Consider the following 19,599-nt stretch of genomic DNA (forward strand, 5'->3'; position numbering starts at 1 on the left):
GATGTCCGACCAATTTCAATGCCCCCCCTTACTTTTGTCTCAACGTGTAACTGAATTTTGTGAAAGCGATGGCCCTAAATATTATAGAGGAGTGTTAATTCAGTGGTAGAGCAAGTCTTTTGATAATGGTGGAAGTATCCACAGACTTGAAAAGTATGGCGATTATCACTCATTAAATAATTCCGAGGACAAATGTATTATGGAAAATCTTTGACAAATCTAAGCAAATGCATGAATGTTCTCGCAAGGTAATTTTGTTGCATTAAGTCCAGACGCCATGGCCCCACCTTCTTCAGCTTATTCACAAAGATGTCCTCGGCGTTCTGGAAGACCTGCAACACCATCTCGGCCGCCGGCTGTGTCGTGAACTGTCGGCGAAGATCGGCGCTCGTCCCTGGCAAGGGGAACGACTCCAACAGGTATTTCTTGACCTTGTGTGGCCGGCCCTCCACCTCCTGCTTGATGTCACACTCGATGCGAGCCATTCCACGGTCCATCACCTCCCGCTCGCCTTTCTGGGCCTTGCCGATCACCTCAACAAACAACACAATGTTAGCAACTGTGGCGGCCACAGATGCAGGGCAGTGCTGTAGTTGCGATGATGGAACACGTGATGGACGAGTGGTTCAACAGCGAATGCAAGGTGTGCTGCTAATGCACGATTGCAATCGAGAGATGGGATTGGTGGATCATTCTAGCGGCAGTGGCTTTTGGCAAGCCATCGAACAAAGACAGTCACCGCATCACTCGCTTTCAGATGGGCTTCTGCGGCCAACTGGAATGCTCTTCCTTCCGATATCAGGAAGCCATTGGAGCTATGCACTTTTAAATCTAGATTGAAAACAATTTCTTTAGAACTGCTTTTTGTGTTCAGTTTGTTGTCCTCCACACCTCTGATTAGCACAGTTGGCTACGTACAGTGCGAAAGAAGTTCAACATATATACATGTGGTTTTACCCAATCCAGTCATTTCTGAGTACTTGTTTAGATTTGCAAATTTTGATTCTGACGCCGGCACACATGTCCTCCTCATTCATTAATAACACGGGATTTTTTTTTACATTATTTGTGAAGCATATAGAAATGCAGTTTTGGATAATACACCCGCAATATTAACTAGGGCGACTCCTGGGATCGAATCGCGAACCTCTGAAACAAGCGACAAATGCACAACCACTCGGGAAAGAAGATTTTTGTAAGGAGCGGTACAGTAAAAGAGGCCTCAGCCTTCAATACGATATATATTAACATGATGTACTTACACGAGTAGTTACTTCAGTGCTCTTGTCACAGCACTGCACCCACAAAACTGAAGTCGTGTTGGAAGTCTGTCTCAGACTGCATGACAAAAGGATACACCACATTCACTTGACAGGGAGACAGGTGTGAAACTTGTGTGCCTGAGCAACTGAGGATAGCTCAGCATTGTGGCCGTGTAAGGCAAACGCAGGGGCGGGGGAATATTGGTAAAAGGCTGATGCAGTGTCACTCTCAGGTGTGAACACAGCGACACGTACGTTGTGGCTGTGTGTCAGCAATTCCAGAACGCATTTAATTCCGAAAGTAAACCCCCTCAAGGGCAACAACAATACATACTTGAGGCAATCTTGAGTTGAAGCTTTCGTGACTGCAGGAATCCACACTCTTTGGTTCTTTCGGTAAAGTCACGTAAAATCGAGGAGGAGGCCGCTTTCCTACCTTACAGTAACACGCTAATTTCTCACGTTAACATCACTAGCCCTGGTCACTTCTTTATGACCCATGGGCTACACACATTTCAAACCATTTAAAACAGTCTGCCTCAGCAGCACACCAAGGCTCTCCCACCTGATGACGGACGCTTGTGTTGCGCCCGAAACGTCGTGATTTATTTTATTTTATACCTACGTGACTTTACCGAAAGAACCAAAGAGTATAACTTGAGGCATCCAATAATAATACAATTCGCAGTCAACAAGCGACGCAATGCATACACACGTACACACACACACACACGCTCGTACACGCAGGCACAGCACGTACGGAAATGCCCAGAGGTATGCTGGTGATACGGATGCCCAGATCGTGAATATCCGGAGCCCCGTATCGTTCCATGAGATGCTTCAGCAAGTCCGGCACCTTGAAAGCGTGCCATCACTCCTTTGCCTCGGGAGCTGCGGCTCTTGGCCACGAAGGTCCTAAACTCTGCCGCAAACAACAACAACAACACGAGCGGGTTACGCAGAGCGCATGCTAGGGGAGCAACGACGACGCATTGATTCGGACGTGATCATTCATCCTGAAGATCGCGATATGCACACCGGATCGCGTGCGTAAGAATTTATGTTTTAGATTTGTATACGTTGCGTGTCATTGTTTCACATTGTCCAACACCCACCCACTCCAGTCACTAGAGCCGGCTGTGTTCACGTTTTAAAACAAGGCGTTGAATCTAGAATTTATTCACGAGCCCTCAATCGCGATAATCGATTGATTCGCGACATGGGTGGCTGGGGTGGCGCGTATCGCTTCTGTTTATGTCTGCAAGGAATCACTTGCTGAGCCTTCGTATCATTTCAAATACCAAACAAATTCATGCATCAGTAGGACTGGGGACTTGAAAAAGGGAAAACATCCGATAAGCGACGTTTCGGGCAATGACCCTTCTTCATATTGCATAGAAAGGCCAGAGAGATTGAGTGAACAATAAGAATTGGAAACTGCACTTCACAGTGATTACCGTGTTTCAAAAGTTATTAGGTAACCATTCATATGAACCTTATGGTGGGACTCCGGGGTCCCATAAGTCCCCGGCTCTTGCATAAACATTATATTATATATAATGTAAACATTGTATTATAATGTAAACATTATTTTACATATTATATATAAACATTATATTATATATGATGTAAACATTATATTCTAATATAAACATTATATTATATCTTCTTTGGTTCTTTCGGTAAAGTCACGTAGAATGAGAATAAAATAATAAATTGATAAAATAAAATAACACAATAATATTCTCACGACGTTTCGGCCACAACACAAGCGGCCTTCATCAGGTGAAGGGAGCGAGACTGTCTGGTAGGACAGCGCTGGAGTGAGAGAGCCACGTTCAGATCACGGCTTTTAAGCTGTGTGAGAGGAACAAAGAGCCTTGACGAAGGAATTAGCATAAAATTTAGCATTGAAAAGGCTGAATGATTAGCTTGTGACTGGTCACAGAAATAGCTATGTTAAAAGTTAAAGCATACACATCCGCATATTATAATGTAAACATAAACTGTGGTCTTTTTCACCAATGGGTTTGAAGGATGGTGGCAAGTGTTGTCTTGTTAAACTATGCCTTTAAAAATGAAAACTACTTACCTACAGTAGCTCTATTTAAATACACTATCGAAAACATAATTTACTCCCCTCTGCCAATAATCGTGTTTCTCAGTGTGGATTTGTAAACACACTTGTTAAACAATACATAAAATAGTACGCGTTTTCAATGCGCTGTTCATATTGTAAAATGTGTTTATACCTATGTGACTCTACAGCAGTTGCAGAGCCGCACTTTTATATAATTCAGGTCAAAGCCAGATAAACAGTGGAGGATAAACATCGCATGAAGGCGGGGCAATTGTTGTGCAATCATTTCAGGTCAAATTTACAGGTGCGTTTTATTCATGCCACACAGGTAGAGAGTTGAGAGTGAAACCTGGCCCACTGGCATCGTGAGTCATGGATCATGAGTCACCCGGACTTGTTGTGTTTGTTTATGGTTGCTATACAAGCCATCAAATCTACACCACGAAGAGAGTTGATGAACAAGTAGGAGAGTGTGTAACTGGATTACATTCATGTGCACAGGCGTTTCACATGTGAATATAAAATAAATAAGGTCGACTCAAACGCCACTCTTTAGGATTTGGCACACTCAACATTTTAATTGATAAATTAAGACCAGCAAACAATAATCAAATGGGTCATGCATCGATGCACCAATTGTGGTTACGGACTGCTTAAGAAGAAAATGATGAATGCAGATTCGAAGCGAGTTTAAACATGAATCTACACCATTTAAATATATTTTAAACAACCCGTTGCAAACATGACAGTAATTTGAAATGTAGCACTGTACATCAGAACAATTTGAAAGACGTTAGAGATTTGAAACTGTCCAAAAAGAAAGGAGGAAAATAAATGTATTTTTACATAATACAGGTTTTTTAGGTAAGATCACGTAAATATAAAAATGTCGGTAAACCCACCACCACCCGAAATAGCCAATTAGTAAGGTTTGTCACTTAAACAGAACATGCCAATTCGTTACTAGTACAGCACACCGGTTGTGTGTTAGAGAGCAAAGCCACAACATTAATAATCTGAGTACGACGTTTCGCCAGTAATTACAACCAGCATCATCAGGAGGCAGCCAGATTTGTGGATTTCTAAATGTAGATTTATTTAAATCTAAATTAAAAAAAAACATATAGAGAAACTGGAACATTATTATTACAGAATTTGGTGGGACATATGTCGAAAAGAGAATGACTCCAGCTTAGCTTGCAAGAACTAAGAGACACTGTGTGGCCATGTGGCCTTAATGAGAGAGACTGACTCCAGCTTAGCTTGCAAGAACTAAGAGACATAGTGTGGCCATGCGGCCTTAATGAGAGAGACTGACTCCAGCTTAGCTTGCAAGAACTAGGAGACACAGTGTGGCCATGTGGCCTTAATGAGAGGGACTCACTCCAGCTTAGCTTTCAAGAACTAAGAGACATAGTGTGGCCATGCGGCCTTAATGAGAGAGACTGACTCCACCTTAGCTTGCAAGAACTAAGAGACACAGTGTGGCCATGTGGCCTTAATGAGAGAGACTGACTCCAGCTTAGCTTGCAAGAACTAAGAGACACAGTGTGGCCATGTGGCCTTAATGAGAGAGACTGACTCCAGCTTAGCTTGCAAGAACTAAGAGACACAGTGTGGCCATGTGGCCTTAATGAGAGAGACCGGTAGAACAAAGTTGACGTTGGAATGAAGACAAATGGACGAGGAAGGACACGGACTGCGTTTCACGCATCGCCGAGTGCGTCTCGAAACCTTACCACGCCTACATATATTAACGGACATCGATTAAAGTGGTCCCATTAGATTTACAATTAGTCTGAATCTTTAGTACACATTTAATGCCTAGGAATATAAAACATGTTGTAAGAGAATACAGGTCATTTAAACACATTCAAATATTGCTTACTACAACCAAAGCTCTTTGAAGAGTCGTAATTTAAAATCAAATGGCAGAGCAAAATATTTTAATTAATTTCACTGCTCAAGAAAGTAGTCCGCTCAGAAAGCGCGTTGTGACGGAGCGCGTTCCGCGTTGTGCGAGAAGCGTTCCCTAAAGTAAAGAAAACGCGTTGTAGTGAAAACGCGTTATCGTGTGAACACGCGGGACAGACCCAGGTGTTGTGGGTTAACTCCCCGAGATAAACTTTCTTCCAACTTTGTGTTTTATACGCCCGGTGCTCCGCCAATAATTGTTGTGAGCGTCGCTCCTCTGCCCTCTGTTGTTCATGGAGGGAGACTGCACCCTAGTGCCCAGTATCATCCTCCGCGAGCCTCTTCAAATTGCTGATCTTGACACCGCTGGAAGCAGTCATCGGCCTTGACCTCACCTCACAACAGTGCAATTTTAACAGCTCAACATCAAAACACAATGATGGGTCGCTTGCACCAATCGCACAACATCCCAGCATTGACTCTCAGCTGTTACTTGTGTAGAGGGGGTCACGTGTGTCACCATAATTGCCCTAATCCTACAACTCGTGCTGGGTAATATTTTCCTTGCCATATTACCTGTGACACACATAATGAGGACAACCGGTAAGTCAAATGAAACCAGATGTGGGAAACCTGTTCTTTATAATATTATTAATAAGCAATTTGAACACGACTTTTAGAAACACCGATGCAGCTATACACGTGCCATATTGCCCAGAAATTCAGTTGATACTAATAGGGTTTATTTGCCAGTATTGTACATTATTAAAATTACATTTATTTGGGCGGCAGGGTGGTGCAGTGGTCACGCCCGTGCATGACATCTTCTGAAGGACTGCCTGGCTTCGCTTTCCTCATTCTGGTCCCTTTCTCTGTATGGGTTTACTCCCATAGCAAAACAACAACAACATACAATGTAACTGGTACTAGCCAAACATCCAAATTACTCCTGCGAAAAGTTGGCAGGCCCCTCCTGAAAAAGAGTCTTGAGACTCAGTGAGGCTTTCCCAGGGAAACAAGCCTTCTAACAACATTGTTTCACTGCATGTGAAAAATAAAGATTTTCAGTATTAAATCTCAGTGGCTGTTTTCATTGAAACATCAAGTTACGTGCAAGTGATAATTGTAACTGGCACACAGTATTCCTTCACTTTGGCGCGAGGAACTACAGATGAGGGAAGGCGGCAGTCAAATGGTGAGCAGCTGGCAACAAATCCCCCCCACCACTCCTGCCCATGCTCTGTTGTCCTCTTTATATAAAGATGTTATCGGCCAATTAATGAGAGTTTGTACCCTTTGGTTGTTTAGGTAAAGTCGCGTAGGTAGAACAAATAATAATGGATCACGACGTTTCGATCGCCGCACAAGCAATCGACGATTTTTTTAATTAGTTTTTTTCTACTTACGTGACTTTACCGAAAGAACCAAAGAGTAAGGATTCCTGCAGTCACGACAGCTTCAAATCAAGATTAATGAGTGTTTACATGTGGGAGGAAATCGGAGCACCTGGAGAAATCCAAGCAAATGGGGGGGCCAATGCTCTATCACAAATCTACAGATGGAACAGGCGGAGTCCACATTATTCCACACCGCCTTCTCTACCTCCTTGACGACCAAGGGGTGGGAGTTGTCGCAACATTTTTGTGATCCACCAACCCTCACCTCCACGTAGTCGTTGATTACAGGGATACATAGCCACCACAACCATCCGGCTAAAGTAGCTGTAATGCACGTCTAAAATTCTACAAAAGTTGATGGGGTCGTAGGTCAATTGGTTTGATTTTTATGCGCATTAACCAGTCTCTAACGTATGCACATTTAGATTCGCATTCGGCCGCCAATGGAACAGGTGGTGTCCAAAAGCAAAGTGGATGTACTGATTGTATCTTCATTGCGGGACTCATCCAGCAGTGGATTGACATGGGTTTCAGGTATCCACGTGTGGACGGGCAATAAACACTGGGGCCACCTGGCGGTAAATGTTTGCCGGTGCACATTGGGACCGGCTCACACGTCACTGGCCCCAGGCAGCCCCCAGCCACTGGCGTGCAACACAGCGAAGGGAATCTCCCACCAATGAGGACCACGCACAACCCAGGGTGCAGTCCTAGAACTTGGACTCGCAAACACAACAAAACCCATAGCCGCCAACCCACACGGTTTACCCGTATTCTGTTGGGGGAAAGTGAGTTGTCAGGTCCATACGGCAGACGGCCGTTTCAATACGGGCAACATTTTTGTTAAGTTTATTTGTGTGTTTCTCCCTTGTCATGGGACTTTGTAGGATGGACGTTGGGATTTATAAGGGGCACGGGGTGACCAACAAGGTCTGAATTGGTCTGTAATAAGGTAGGCACTGATGAGGGGTTGACAGCGATGCAAACCCCACACAATACAAAACGCCAAACGGCCAGTAACAATCAAAAATAATAATACATAACTGTCCAATGAGTAATTAGATAATTAAGATCAAAGAAACGCGTTCCTTAAATTGATCAAGTTTATTGTTGCAAGAGTTTGGGAAAACAGGAAGACCGGGTGTGGATTCCAGAGTGGAGCAGTGCAAACTGATAAATCTGAAAAGAAGAGTGAGGTGACCTGCATGGTGGTGAGCGGGTGGGTGAGTAAATGGGTGAGTGTTTGAGTAAACGAGTGGAGGAGTGTGTGATAGGGTGATTGAGTCAGTGACCGGATGAGTGGGTGACTGGATGCGTGGGTGACTGAATGTGTGGGTGATTAGATGAGTGGGTGATTGAGTGGGTGACTAAATGAGTGGGTGACTAGATGAGTGGGTGACTGGATGAGTGGGTGATAGGGTGATTTAATTAGTGACTAGATGAGTATGTGATAGGGTGATTGAGTGGGTGACTGGATGAGTGGGTTATAGGGTGATTGCGTGGATGACTGGATGAGTGGGTGACTGGATGCGTGGCTGATTTGATGAGTGGGTGATAGGGTGATTGAGTGGGTGACTGAATGAGTGGGTGACTGGATGAGTGGGTGATAGGGTGATTGAATTAGTGACGAGATAAGTGTGTGATAGGGTGATTGAGTTAGTGACTGGATGAATGTGTGATAGGGTGATTGAGTTAGTGACTGGATGAGTGGGTGACCCAGTTGTTTAGTTGAGTGCGTTGCTGTGAACTGCAGTGAGGCGTGGTGGTTGAACGCGGAGTGGATGAGACGAAGCGGTCAAAGTGTCTGGTAGACCGAGTCCCTTAACGTGGGTGGAGGGGGGAATCAACGAGGGGAAGTTCACTGCAACATTCACCATGCTGGTGCTAGTAGTCGCCGCGAAAAAAGAGTGATACAGGGCTGACTGAATGAAGGTTGAGGCGAGGATGCAAGGTGGTGTAGAGGAGGTGAAGAGGAGGGTAGAGGAGGTGAGGTGGTGAGGAGGCGTAGAGGAGGGTGCCCCGCTCTTGGCGTTGATCTTGGTGAACACGTGTCCGCGCACCGTCTCGCAGCTCTGCCCGGTGCTGATGCAGCCTCCATGGGCCGCAGCGCCCAGCGGCCTCGCCGAGTCCGTGCCCAGCTCCGCTCTGAGCAAGCTCTCCATTGCACGCTGTCTGCTCGCAGCGACAAACACAACGATAAACTCCCCCCCCCCCCCCCCCCGTCCCGTGTGGCCTCTAACACAGGGGTCCTCAACCCCCGGGTTGCAAGAGCACTTGCTTCAAGTACATTAAAACCCACTTTTTGGTGTAGATATGTAGATGACACTTTGGTTGTCTGGCGACATGGGAAGGATACACTTAATGAATGAATGTCTAAATCTTCTCAATTCACAAAAAACCGGCCATCCAGTTCACCATGGAAATGGAGGTGAATAACACACTCCCTTTCCTGGATATTTTGCTCGGACGAGGCCTAAATGGTAAAGTAACACACACAGCATTTACCGAAAGGGAACACATACTGATGCCTATCTGAATGCGGATTGGCATCATCACCCGCACAGAAATCCTCTCAACAAGATGCTCATACATCTGGCTAAAACAGTATCAGATGGTCAAAGTCTGAGGAGAGAGATTAAACATGTCAAAGAAACGCTACGATTGAATGTCTACAATAATGCTCAAATTAACAGAGCAGTGAATTCTAAACCAAGATCAAACAGCAATACTGCTGAATCAGGTTATTAAACAATTAAAATACCATATATCGTGGGAGTAACTGACAAATTAGCTAGTAGTCGCAGCTAAAAAAAAAGTGATACATTAATGACAGGGCTGAATGAATGAAGGTTGAGGCAAGGATGCGGGGTGGTGTAGAGGAGGCGAAGAGGAGGGTAGAGGAGGTGAGGTGGTGAGGTGTTGAGGTGGCGTGGTGAGGAGGTGAGGTGGCGTGGTGAGGAGGTGAGGTGGCGTGGTGAGGAGGTGAGGTGGCGTGGTGAGGTGGCGTGGTGAGGAGGCGTAGAGGAGGCGAGGAGAAGGGTAGAGGAGGTGAGGTGGTGAGGAGGCGTAGAGGAGGCGTAGAGGAGGGTGCCCCGCTCCTGGCGTTGATCTTGGTGAGCACGTGTCCGCGCCCCGTCTCGTAGCTCTGCCCGGTGCTGATGCAGCCTCCACCGGCCGAAGCGCCCAGCGGCCTCGCCGAGTCCGTGCCCAGCTCCGCTCTGAGCAAGCTCTCCATTGCGCGCTATCTGCTCGCAGCAACAGACACAACGATAAACTCCCCCCCCCCCCCCCGGTCCCGTGTGGCCTCTAAATACTTATTTCCTTGGGAGAGGTGATTTATCGGATGAGGCCTAAATGGTAAAATAACACACACAGTGTTTACCAAAAGGAAACCCATACTGATGCCTATCTGAATGCAGATTCGCATCATCACCCCGTACAGAAAACTCTCATCAAGATGCTCATACATCTGGCTAAAACAGTGTCAGATGGTGAATGTCTGGGGAGAGAGATTGAACATGTCAAAGAAACGCTACGATTGAATGTCTACAATAATGCTCAAATAATTAACCGCAATGAATGCTAAACCAAGATCGAACAGCAATACTGCTGAATCAGGTTATTAAACAATTAAGATACCATATATCGTGGGAGTAATTGAGAAATTAGCTCGAGTTTTGGAAAAGCAAAAAGCTAAACATCTAAGTAAGATTTGGCACGGTACACAAAATTCAAAAAATAGTATCTTGTACTTAAGATGAATTGCCTAAGCTGTCAACGGATGGTGTGTATTGGATTAATGGCTTATGTGGCAGATGTTATATTGGACAGATGGGATGTAACATTAGCGTAAGACTAAAGGAACACCAAATAAATATTAAACACTCTCAAACATAACTGTCGGAAGTTGCAGTACATGCTTGCCAACAAGAACACTTCATGTATTTTGATAACGATGAAGTGTTGTGTAAAACTCATTATTACTGGCCAAGACTAATTCGAGAATCCATTGAAACTGAGAAAATTTGTCTTATTTTAACCTCTCTGACAGCTACAGGCTTAGTGCGGCCTGGAAGCGTATTATTAAGTAATTGTGATTGTAAGATGAGGAGATGAAGGCAGAAGAAGACGTGGGGCGATGTGGTGATGCGGTCGAACGTGGTGGCCCGAGGAGCGGAGGGAGAGATGGCGCGGGACGGGGCGGTGTGGAGAAGGTGGCAAGGACGGCGGACCCCACGTGAGTGGAACAAACGCGTGGAAGAAGAAGACATCTCACATTTATCATTACTTATAGAGGAAACATACTAATTTAATTATTACTAATCAATTATATAATTTCAATAATCCCCCTCCCCGCCTCTGATTTCTGCACCTGATGGGTTCAGTGATGACATCGCCTTTCTCTATTTAAGACCGGAAGCAGGTGGATGGCTTCACTATTCTGGCAAATCGCCCGATGATGCTGGATGTAATTACCAGTGAAACGTCGTACTCATCTTGTGGATTTACTCTCCAAAACACCGGTGGGCTGAAGTAGTAACTAAGTGGAGTTTTGTTTACGTGACAAATTCCTTACTAATTGGCTGTGTCAGGTGGTGTAGGGTTATGACACATTTATACTTACACGATCTAACCCAAAAACCTTTGTTATGAAATTAGGACAATTTATTAAATATATTGTATACCAGAAAATACAGCAATTGACTAAACATATACGGCAATAGATGTAACCTCGTAGCAGTGAACGTGACGAAATTTCATCATGGAAATGTCCGCTGCACAAAACCTTGAGTTCATCGCCCCACACGTGGTACCTCAGCCTCAGGATGAAATAAATCATCAGGGAGTTCTCCGTGAGCATCGTGCGCGCTCCAAATCCAGAGTTGAGCCGTGGTCTCGGCACCCAGCCAGCCGCCTTCTCTTCTTGGGGCAGTCGGAGTCCAGCGCGCTATCGAAGGGCACGTGGTGAACGCTCAGGACGTGTCTCTTGAGCTTCGACTTCTGCGTCGCTCCGTACGAGCAGTCACTGCACGGGAAGGGCTTTTCCTCTGGAACACAAGACATCCACCGTTGAGCACACGCACGCGCTAATACATAATTTATTTATCACCATGCAGTGGATGCCATAGCATTACTATGTATATGGGACGTTTTATCAATCACGGTTGCTGACCACAGGCCCAAAGGCCCAAAGGCCTAAAATGCCAAATGGCCAGCAACAAATACCTCCGATTAGCACGGTTGGCTACGTATGGTACGAAAGAAGTTCAACATGTGTGCAAATAGTAGAAAAGCAAGATACTGGTTTCCTGAAAAATATCAGAAGAACACATTTTTGGGGCTTATTTTGAAGCCCCAACATTTTGCACTTCTTCGTGTGGTTGATGTTGATGCAGAGCAACAACTATAATTTTTAGGTTATTGCAATTTCCTACACATCACGCGACATCAGAAGTGTTTGCTGGAAGAAGTGTTTGGTAACTGGATAAGTCCATCAATGAGAAGCCAGTTTAATCATGGCTCGGTGACTGAAACCCAGAGTTTCACGGTTTAACCCAACATCCGAGCAGCACCACATCAGATCTCTAGACTCCTCAGCGCAGGCATACAGATATGGTCAACATATGCGTACATTAACTAATTTGTGAAATCATGAATTACATCCAAATGAAATGTAGTGTGTGCATTACTAGGACGTACCTAAAGGTGCCAGGTTGGGTTCATCCACCTTGGGGATGCTCTGCTCCACGCAGCCTCCTGCTTCCGTGCAGTCCATCCTCTTGATGTCCGAATTCTGGCTGTTGCTACTGCTGCAATTGGTGACGCTGGTGGTGGTCTTCTTTCTTTTAATGGGCTTAGGTCTACTTCGCTTTTCCTTCTTCTTCTGCTGCAAGGCCATCAACACTTTCATGCTCGTCATAGGATCGAGAGCAGCGTATGGTTTATTCTCACTGACTGGTGAAGCAGTTTGTTGACGTGGAACTAGGCCAAAGCATTCAAGAAAATTGGATTTCATGTCATTTATCTTAACGCCGCTATCTTTTGTCGAAGTGTAATCATGTTCAGGCTTCGGTCTGTACGAGAACTGTGCGTGAAGACTTTCATGAGTTTTCAGGATTTCAATAGGACTTAAAAATCCGCAGACTGAGCACATCTCATAGGGCGACGGTGGATTCAACACCGCATTGGCAAAACTGCCGTTATTCACCAAGCCTGGTGCACCCTTTATCATGTAATCCTTCTCATGGGTCTTCAAATGCCTTTTTAATTTTCCTAGCTGATCAAACCTTTTTCCGCATATGCCGCACCATTGATCACGGGTCTCCTTGTGCGTTCTTACGTGGGCTTCTAGGCACCATGCCAGCTGGAATTTTTTCCCACAGACGTCACAAGAGATAAGTTTTTTCGTTCTTGTAATTCTACCGGATTGAGGTGAGGTTGAGATGGGTGCTGGTGAAGTGCCATCAATGGTGAAGGCAATTCTCCCAGCACCACCTTGACTCGCAGCGGAGTTGCTCTCGCACATCTGAAACAAAAGACAAAGGTCACGCGCATGACACCCGTGTCACGAGTGTACTCACACAGGCATACTTAAGGTGACATATGATTCATATATACTACAACTCATTATACCAGAACTCCACAATATTGCAGTTCCTATCATGTACGATTTTACTCCTCTTATCCACCCAAATAAGATTTTGTTTAACAACAATGACGAACTACCTCCATTTTCCTTATGTTACCCACCAAATAGGCCTTTCTGTATATACACACCAACAATATAATGATGACACCACACGTTCACTCCACTATTCACAACACTCTGACTCGCAATATCCATATAAGATTGTAATATCATTTCTGTACGAGGGCCCGTCAAAAAGTTTTGAGAATGGACACTTTTTTTTACAAACAACTACGTAAAATAGTCTTCAATAAAAGTACAGTATAGTACTATTAATGGCACTTATAACTGAACGTCATTATCTCTCATGCTAATTATTACAATGTTAACTAGTTACCCAGGAAAGCTTCATTGAGTCTAAGTACTGCATTTTCAGAAAGGTCCCATTGCATTGAGATGTTTGTGTGAGTGGAACCCAGAGAGACCCCACCTTGCATATGGGGAAATAACACAACTTCACACAGATGGATTCAACCCACAAGCTCAAAGCATTCCTTGTTTAACAAAGTATTCAGTGTAATGTTTAATATAATTTATTTGGTAATATATAGTATCGTAATTGTATAGTCAATATATAGCAGTGTGGTATACAGTAGGGTTGGTAAAATAATACAGTGTAATATTATTATAATCTAAGGTATAGGGTAGTGTATAGTAACGCTGCGTATAATTCAATGTTGGGGTCTGTCTATGGCAGTTTATAATAAAACAATATTTGGAGGCATATTATAATAATTTTTGCGACATAGAAGTGTAATGTATAATGACGTATTGTTAGTAGCTCAGCTTAGTGGAGAATATATTGAGTACATTGATTATATTGATGTAGTTTATATTTAGTTCTTTCACATCGGTTTATTGTATGATAGTTGGGTAGTTGCAGTTCTTTAGCGTCAATATACTAAATGCCTCAGTTGATATGTAAACCCTGACTTTAACATAGCTACTTCCGTCACCAGTTACATGCTAATTCCTCACATTAACATCATGCTAATCTCACAGTTACATGCTAATTTCTGACTTTAACATCCTGCTAATCTATCACATTAACACAGCTACTTCAATGCTAAATTATTCTGTTGATATGTAAACTCTTTTGGCAAGGCGCTCTGCTCCTCCCACCCAGCTTAAAATACGCTGCGAAGCTTAGCAGTGTTCATTGGAGCGCTGTCTTTCCGACAGTTCTGTTTCTTCACCTGAGGAAGGCTACTTGTGTTGTGGCCGAAACGTCGTGAGAATTTTCTTATATTATGTTTTATATTTATTAGTTTATTATTTCCCTTCTACGTGACTTTACCGAAAGAACCAAGAAGATGAATCCCTGCAGTCACGAACGCTTTAAATCGAAATTTATTCAAATCAAGTTGTTTTCTTTTTACCACAGTACTTTATGGAATCCTCAAGAATAAATGCATTTTTAGAAGTATTAAACTACACTTGAAGATGTGTGAGAATGTAATTATGCAGATGCAAGCACAGGCAAACTCGTATCTGCATATACAAGTTTCTGGGCCTCCTCACTTCACCAAACCCGCATTGACCGGCATGGTGAAGTATGGTTAAACAACTCCCACGAACGACATGGTGTGGGGGAGGCCTCTATCAAAACGCTGGATCGACAAAGGGCTGATACATGTCACGACATTGTACGTTAAGATCGTTCTCTCGTCAGCACAAGCCGTCTATGTGGACAATAGAGGGCACGACACATGTGTACACGATGTTTGTGTGCGTATATTCAGCGTGTGTATCACGTAATAATCATATAAGGTCGCGATTATTCTCAAAACGAACCAAATGTATAACATCACGAATAACTTTGGAGGTCTCCAGAGCCTGAACAATATTTGAAGTAGACACTGACCCTTGTCACGAGTTCTTATGAACTATAAACTAAACTATAAACTATTTTTATTTAACCAGGTAAGGCCCACTGAGCTATATAACTCTTATCAGAAGCGACCTGGACACAAATGATAGCTCAACGAAAGTGGCTTATCATGTGGACATTTATAGCAGTCAAGTACTCTAAACTCACGTTTCTAAATGTGGAGGGGAAAACCGAAGGACCAGGAGAAGAATCTACGCGACCACAGGGGAAAAAAATAAACAAATACAGAGTAGGCATCAGGGTCTCGATGGAACCTCCACGCTGCTGTAGGCCTAGCGAGGTAGTTAACATCTCGACACCGCGGCGCCCCTTATTAAAAGCTTAGCCATGTCTAGCAAGGTTATTGACTGATTTCACTCGACTCACGGCACCACAAGTAATGTATTAAACAAATAAAACAATAATAAAGTAGAGAGGCCTACTTACATTGAACAATGTTGTTGTTAACTTTAAAAGGAGCGCGCTTCTGTCTGGCTTGCAGTCCGGCGATCGCGGTCTCCACTTCCTGGATAAGCCACGCCCGTCGCGGCTATGTCCCGCCCACTGTCGTGCAAGCCACGCCCCCGCGGATCGGGCCAAGCTCATCCCACGGTGAAAGCCCCACAATCGGAATCTTTATTTACAGACAGTCCTCGACTTACGAACGCCCAAATTACAAACAGCCGTCCTTCAGAACCAACTGGCATGAAATATAAATTATTTTATATCGCCTGAAAACGCGAACTCGCGCTTGTGAGTGAGTGCGCGTGCGTGAGTGTGAGCAGGGGGCACAGGTGGTGCATCAGCCAGTCATCTCAGTCATCTCAGTCAGTCGACCCGTGGCACCACCTGGGTCTGCCCCGTGACCTCCTGCCAGCGGGCGTTCGACACTTCACGTGGCTTCAAGGTGCACATGGCCTGGCACAAGCGTCGTGGTGACGTCACCGCCACTTAGTGGCGAATGGCGGTTGTTGTTGTTGTGAGACAGTGAGAGAGTGTGAGGTCGACTCAGCCTCAGATGAGTTCCTGGTGCGGTGTGGAGTAAACATCGCTACTGGGGGAGACAAAGGCGACCGTGGAGGAGAAACCTCAAGGTGCTCACTGATACACTCACCAACTTTACCTCACCAATTACACCTCACCCACCTCACCACCCCAATTACACCTCACAAACCTAACCTCACCAATTACACCTCACCAATCACAACACTCACCTCACTCACCAAACACCAACTCCACTAACCGCACAAATGGCACTCATCACACCTACTACACTCATCTCACCCACTACATTCACCACACCACCCACTACATTCACCAAACCAACCACTACATTCACCACACCAACCACTACATTCACCACACCACCCACTACATTCACCACACCAACCACACAGTCACCACACCACCCACTACATTCACCACACCACCCACTACATTCACCAAACCAACCACTACATTCACCACACCAACCACTACATTCACCACACCACCCACTACATTCACCACACCAACCACACAGTCACCACACCACCCACTACATTCACCACACCAACCACTACATTCACCACACCAACCACTACATTCACCACACCAACCACTACATTCACCACACCAACCACACAGTCACCAGACTGACTGCACCCATCTCATCCACTGAACCAACCTCACTCATCTCACCAATCAAAACTCATCTCAACGACCGCAATTCACCACCTTACATGCTGCCATCTACATCAGTGGCCAGCAGATGGCAGCATCTACAGGTCACATTCTTGGCCAGTCGTTGGCAGCATGGAACGGAGGTTACCGAGCAATCTATAAACGTACGATATTTATTTTGGCTCTCTACGAGGCGTGAGATCTCAGGTAGGTCTGGTTACTCACACGTACATATTATTTGGTGAGGAATTGGCAAGACATCTCAAGCAGAATCCTAAAAATTAGAGACTCAACAAGGCATCTGTGGATGAAGTCAGGCCCGTGTCTGTCTGCTCGATTATTTCATATCTGTCAACCCCTTATCAGGGCCGAGCTTATCACAGACCAATTCATACTTTATTGGTCACCCCGTGCCCTTATAAATCTCAACGTAGTGAAAACGCGTTATCGTGTGAACACGCATGACAGACCCAGGTGTTGTGGGTTAACTCCCCGAGATAAACTTTCTTCCAACTTTGTGTTTTATACGCCCAGTGCTCCGCCAATAATTGTTGTGACCGTCGCTCCTCTGCCCTCTGTTGTTCATGGAGGGAGACTGCACCCTAGTGCCCAGTATCATCCTCCGCGAGCCTCTTCAAAATGCTGATCTTGACACCGCTGGAAGAAGTCATCGGCCTTGACCTCACCCCACAACAGTGCAATTTTAACAGCTCAACATCAAAACACAATGATGGGTCGCTTGCACCAATCGCACAACACCACAGCATTGACTCTCAGCTGTTTCTTGTGTAGAGGGGGTCACGTGTGTCACCATAATTGCCCTAATCCTACAACTCGTGCTGCGTAATATTTTCCTTGCCATATTACCTGTGACACACATAATGAGGACAACCAGTAAGTAAAAAGAAACCAGAGGTGGGAAACCTGTACTTTATAATATTATTAATTTCAGGCAATGTGAACACGACTTTTAGAAACACCGATGCAGCTATACACGTGCCACATTGTCCAGAAATTCAGTTGATACTAATAGGGTTTATTTGCCAGTATTGTACATTATTTAAATTACATTTGTTTGGGCGGCAAGGTGGTGCAGTGGTCACGCCCGTGCATGACATCTTGTGAAGGACTGCCTGGCTTCGCTTTCCTCATTCTGGTCCCTTTCTCTGTATGGGTTTACTCCCATGGGAAAACAACAACATACAATGTAACTGGTACTAGCCAAACATCCAAATTACTCCTGCGAAAAGTTGGCAGGCCCTCCTGAACAAGAGTCTTGAGACTCAGTGAGATTGCTTGTGTGGCGATCGAAACGTCGTGATCCCTTATTATTTTTTCTACCTACGTGACTTTACCGAAAGAACCAAAGAGTAAGGATTCCTGCAGTCACGAAAGCTTCAAATCAAGATTAATGAGTGTTTACATGTGGGAGGAAATCGGAGCACCTGGAGAAATCCAAGCAAATGGGGGGCCAACGCTCTATCACAAATCTACAGATGGAACAGGCGGAGTCCACATTATTCCACACCGCCTTCTCTACCTCCTTGACGACCAAGGGGTGGGAGTTGTTGCAACATTTTTGTGATCCACCAACCCTCACCTCCACGTAGTCGTGGATTACAGGCATACATAGCCACCACAACCATCCGGCTAAAGTAGCTGTAATGCACATCTAAAATTCTACAAAAGTTGATGGGGCAAATGTTGTAGGTCAATTGGTTTGATTTCTATGCGCATTAACCAGTCTCTAACGTATGCACATTTAGATTCGCATTCGGCCGCCAATGGAACAGGTGGAGTCCAAAAGCAAAGTGGATGTACTGATTGTATCTTCATTGCGGGACTCATCCAGCAGTGGATTGACATGGGTTTCAGGTATCCACGTGGAGACGGGCAATAAACACTGGGGCCACCTGGCGGTATATGTTTGCCGGTGCACATTGGGACCGGCTCACACGTCACTGGCCCCAGGCAGCCCCCAGCCACTGGCGTGCAACACAGCGAAGGGAATCTCCCACCAATGAGAATCACGCACAACCCAGGGTGCAGTCCTATAACTTGGACTCGCAAACACAACAAAACCCATAGCCGCCAACCCACACGGTTTACCCGTATTCTGTTGGGGGAAAGTGAGTTGTCAGGTCCATACGGCAGACGGCCGTTTCAATACGGGCAACATTTTTGTTAAGTTTATTTGTGTGTTTCTCCCTTGTCATGGGACTTATAAGGGGCACGGGGTGACCAACAAGGTCTGAATTGTTCTGTAATAAGGTAGGCACTGATGAGGGGTTGACAGCGATGCAAACCCCACACAATACAAAACGCCAAACGGCCAGTAACAATAAAAAAAGAATACATAACTGTCCAATGAGTAATTAGATAATTAAGATCAAAAAAACGCGTTCCTTAAATTGATCAAGTTTATTGTTGCAAGAGTTTGGGAAAACAGGAAGACCGGGTGTGGATTCCAGAGTGGAGCAGTGCAAACTGATAAATCTGAAAATAAGAGTGAGGTGACCTGCATGGTGGTGAGCAGGTGGGTGAGTAAATGGGTGAGTGTTTGAGTAAACGAGTGGAGGAGTGTGTGATAGGGTGATTGAGTCAGTGACCGGATGAGTGGGTGACTGGATGCGTGGGTGACTGAATGCGTGGGTGATTAGATGAGTGGGTGATTGAGTGGGGGACTAAATGAGTGGGTGACTAGATGAGTGGGTGACTGGATGAGT

This window comes from Petromyzon marinus, chromosome 11, assembly GCF_048934315.1.
Source record: "Petromyzon marinus isolate PM22_M1 ecotype Great Lakes invasive population chromosome 11, UKy_Petmar_22M1.pri1.0, whole genome shotgun sequence".
Taxonomy (NCBI): domain Eukaryota; kingdom Metazoa; phylum Chordata; class Hyperoartia; order Petromyzontiformes; family Petromyzontidae; genus Petromyzon; species Petromyzon marinus.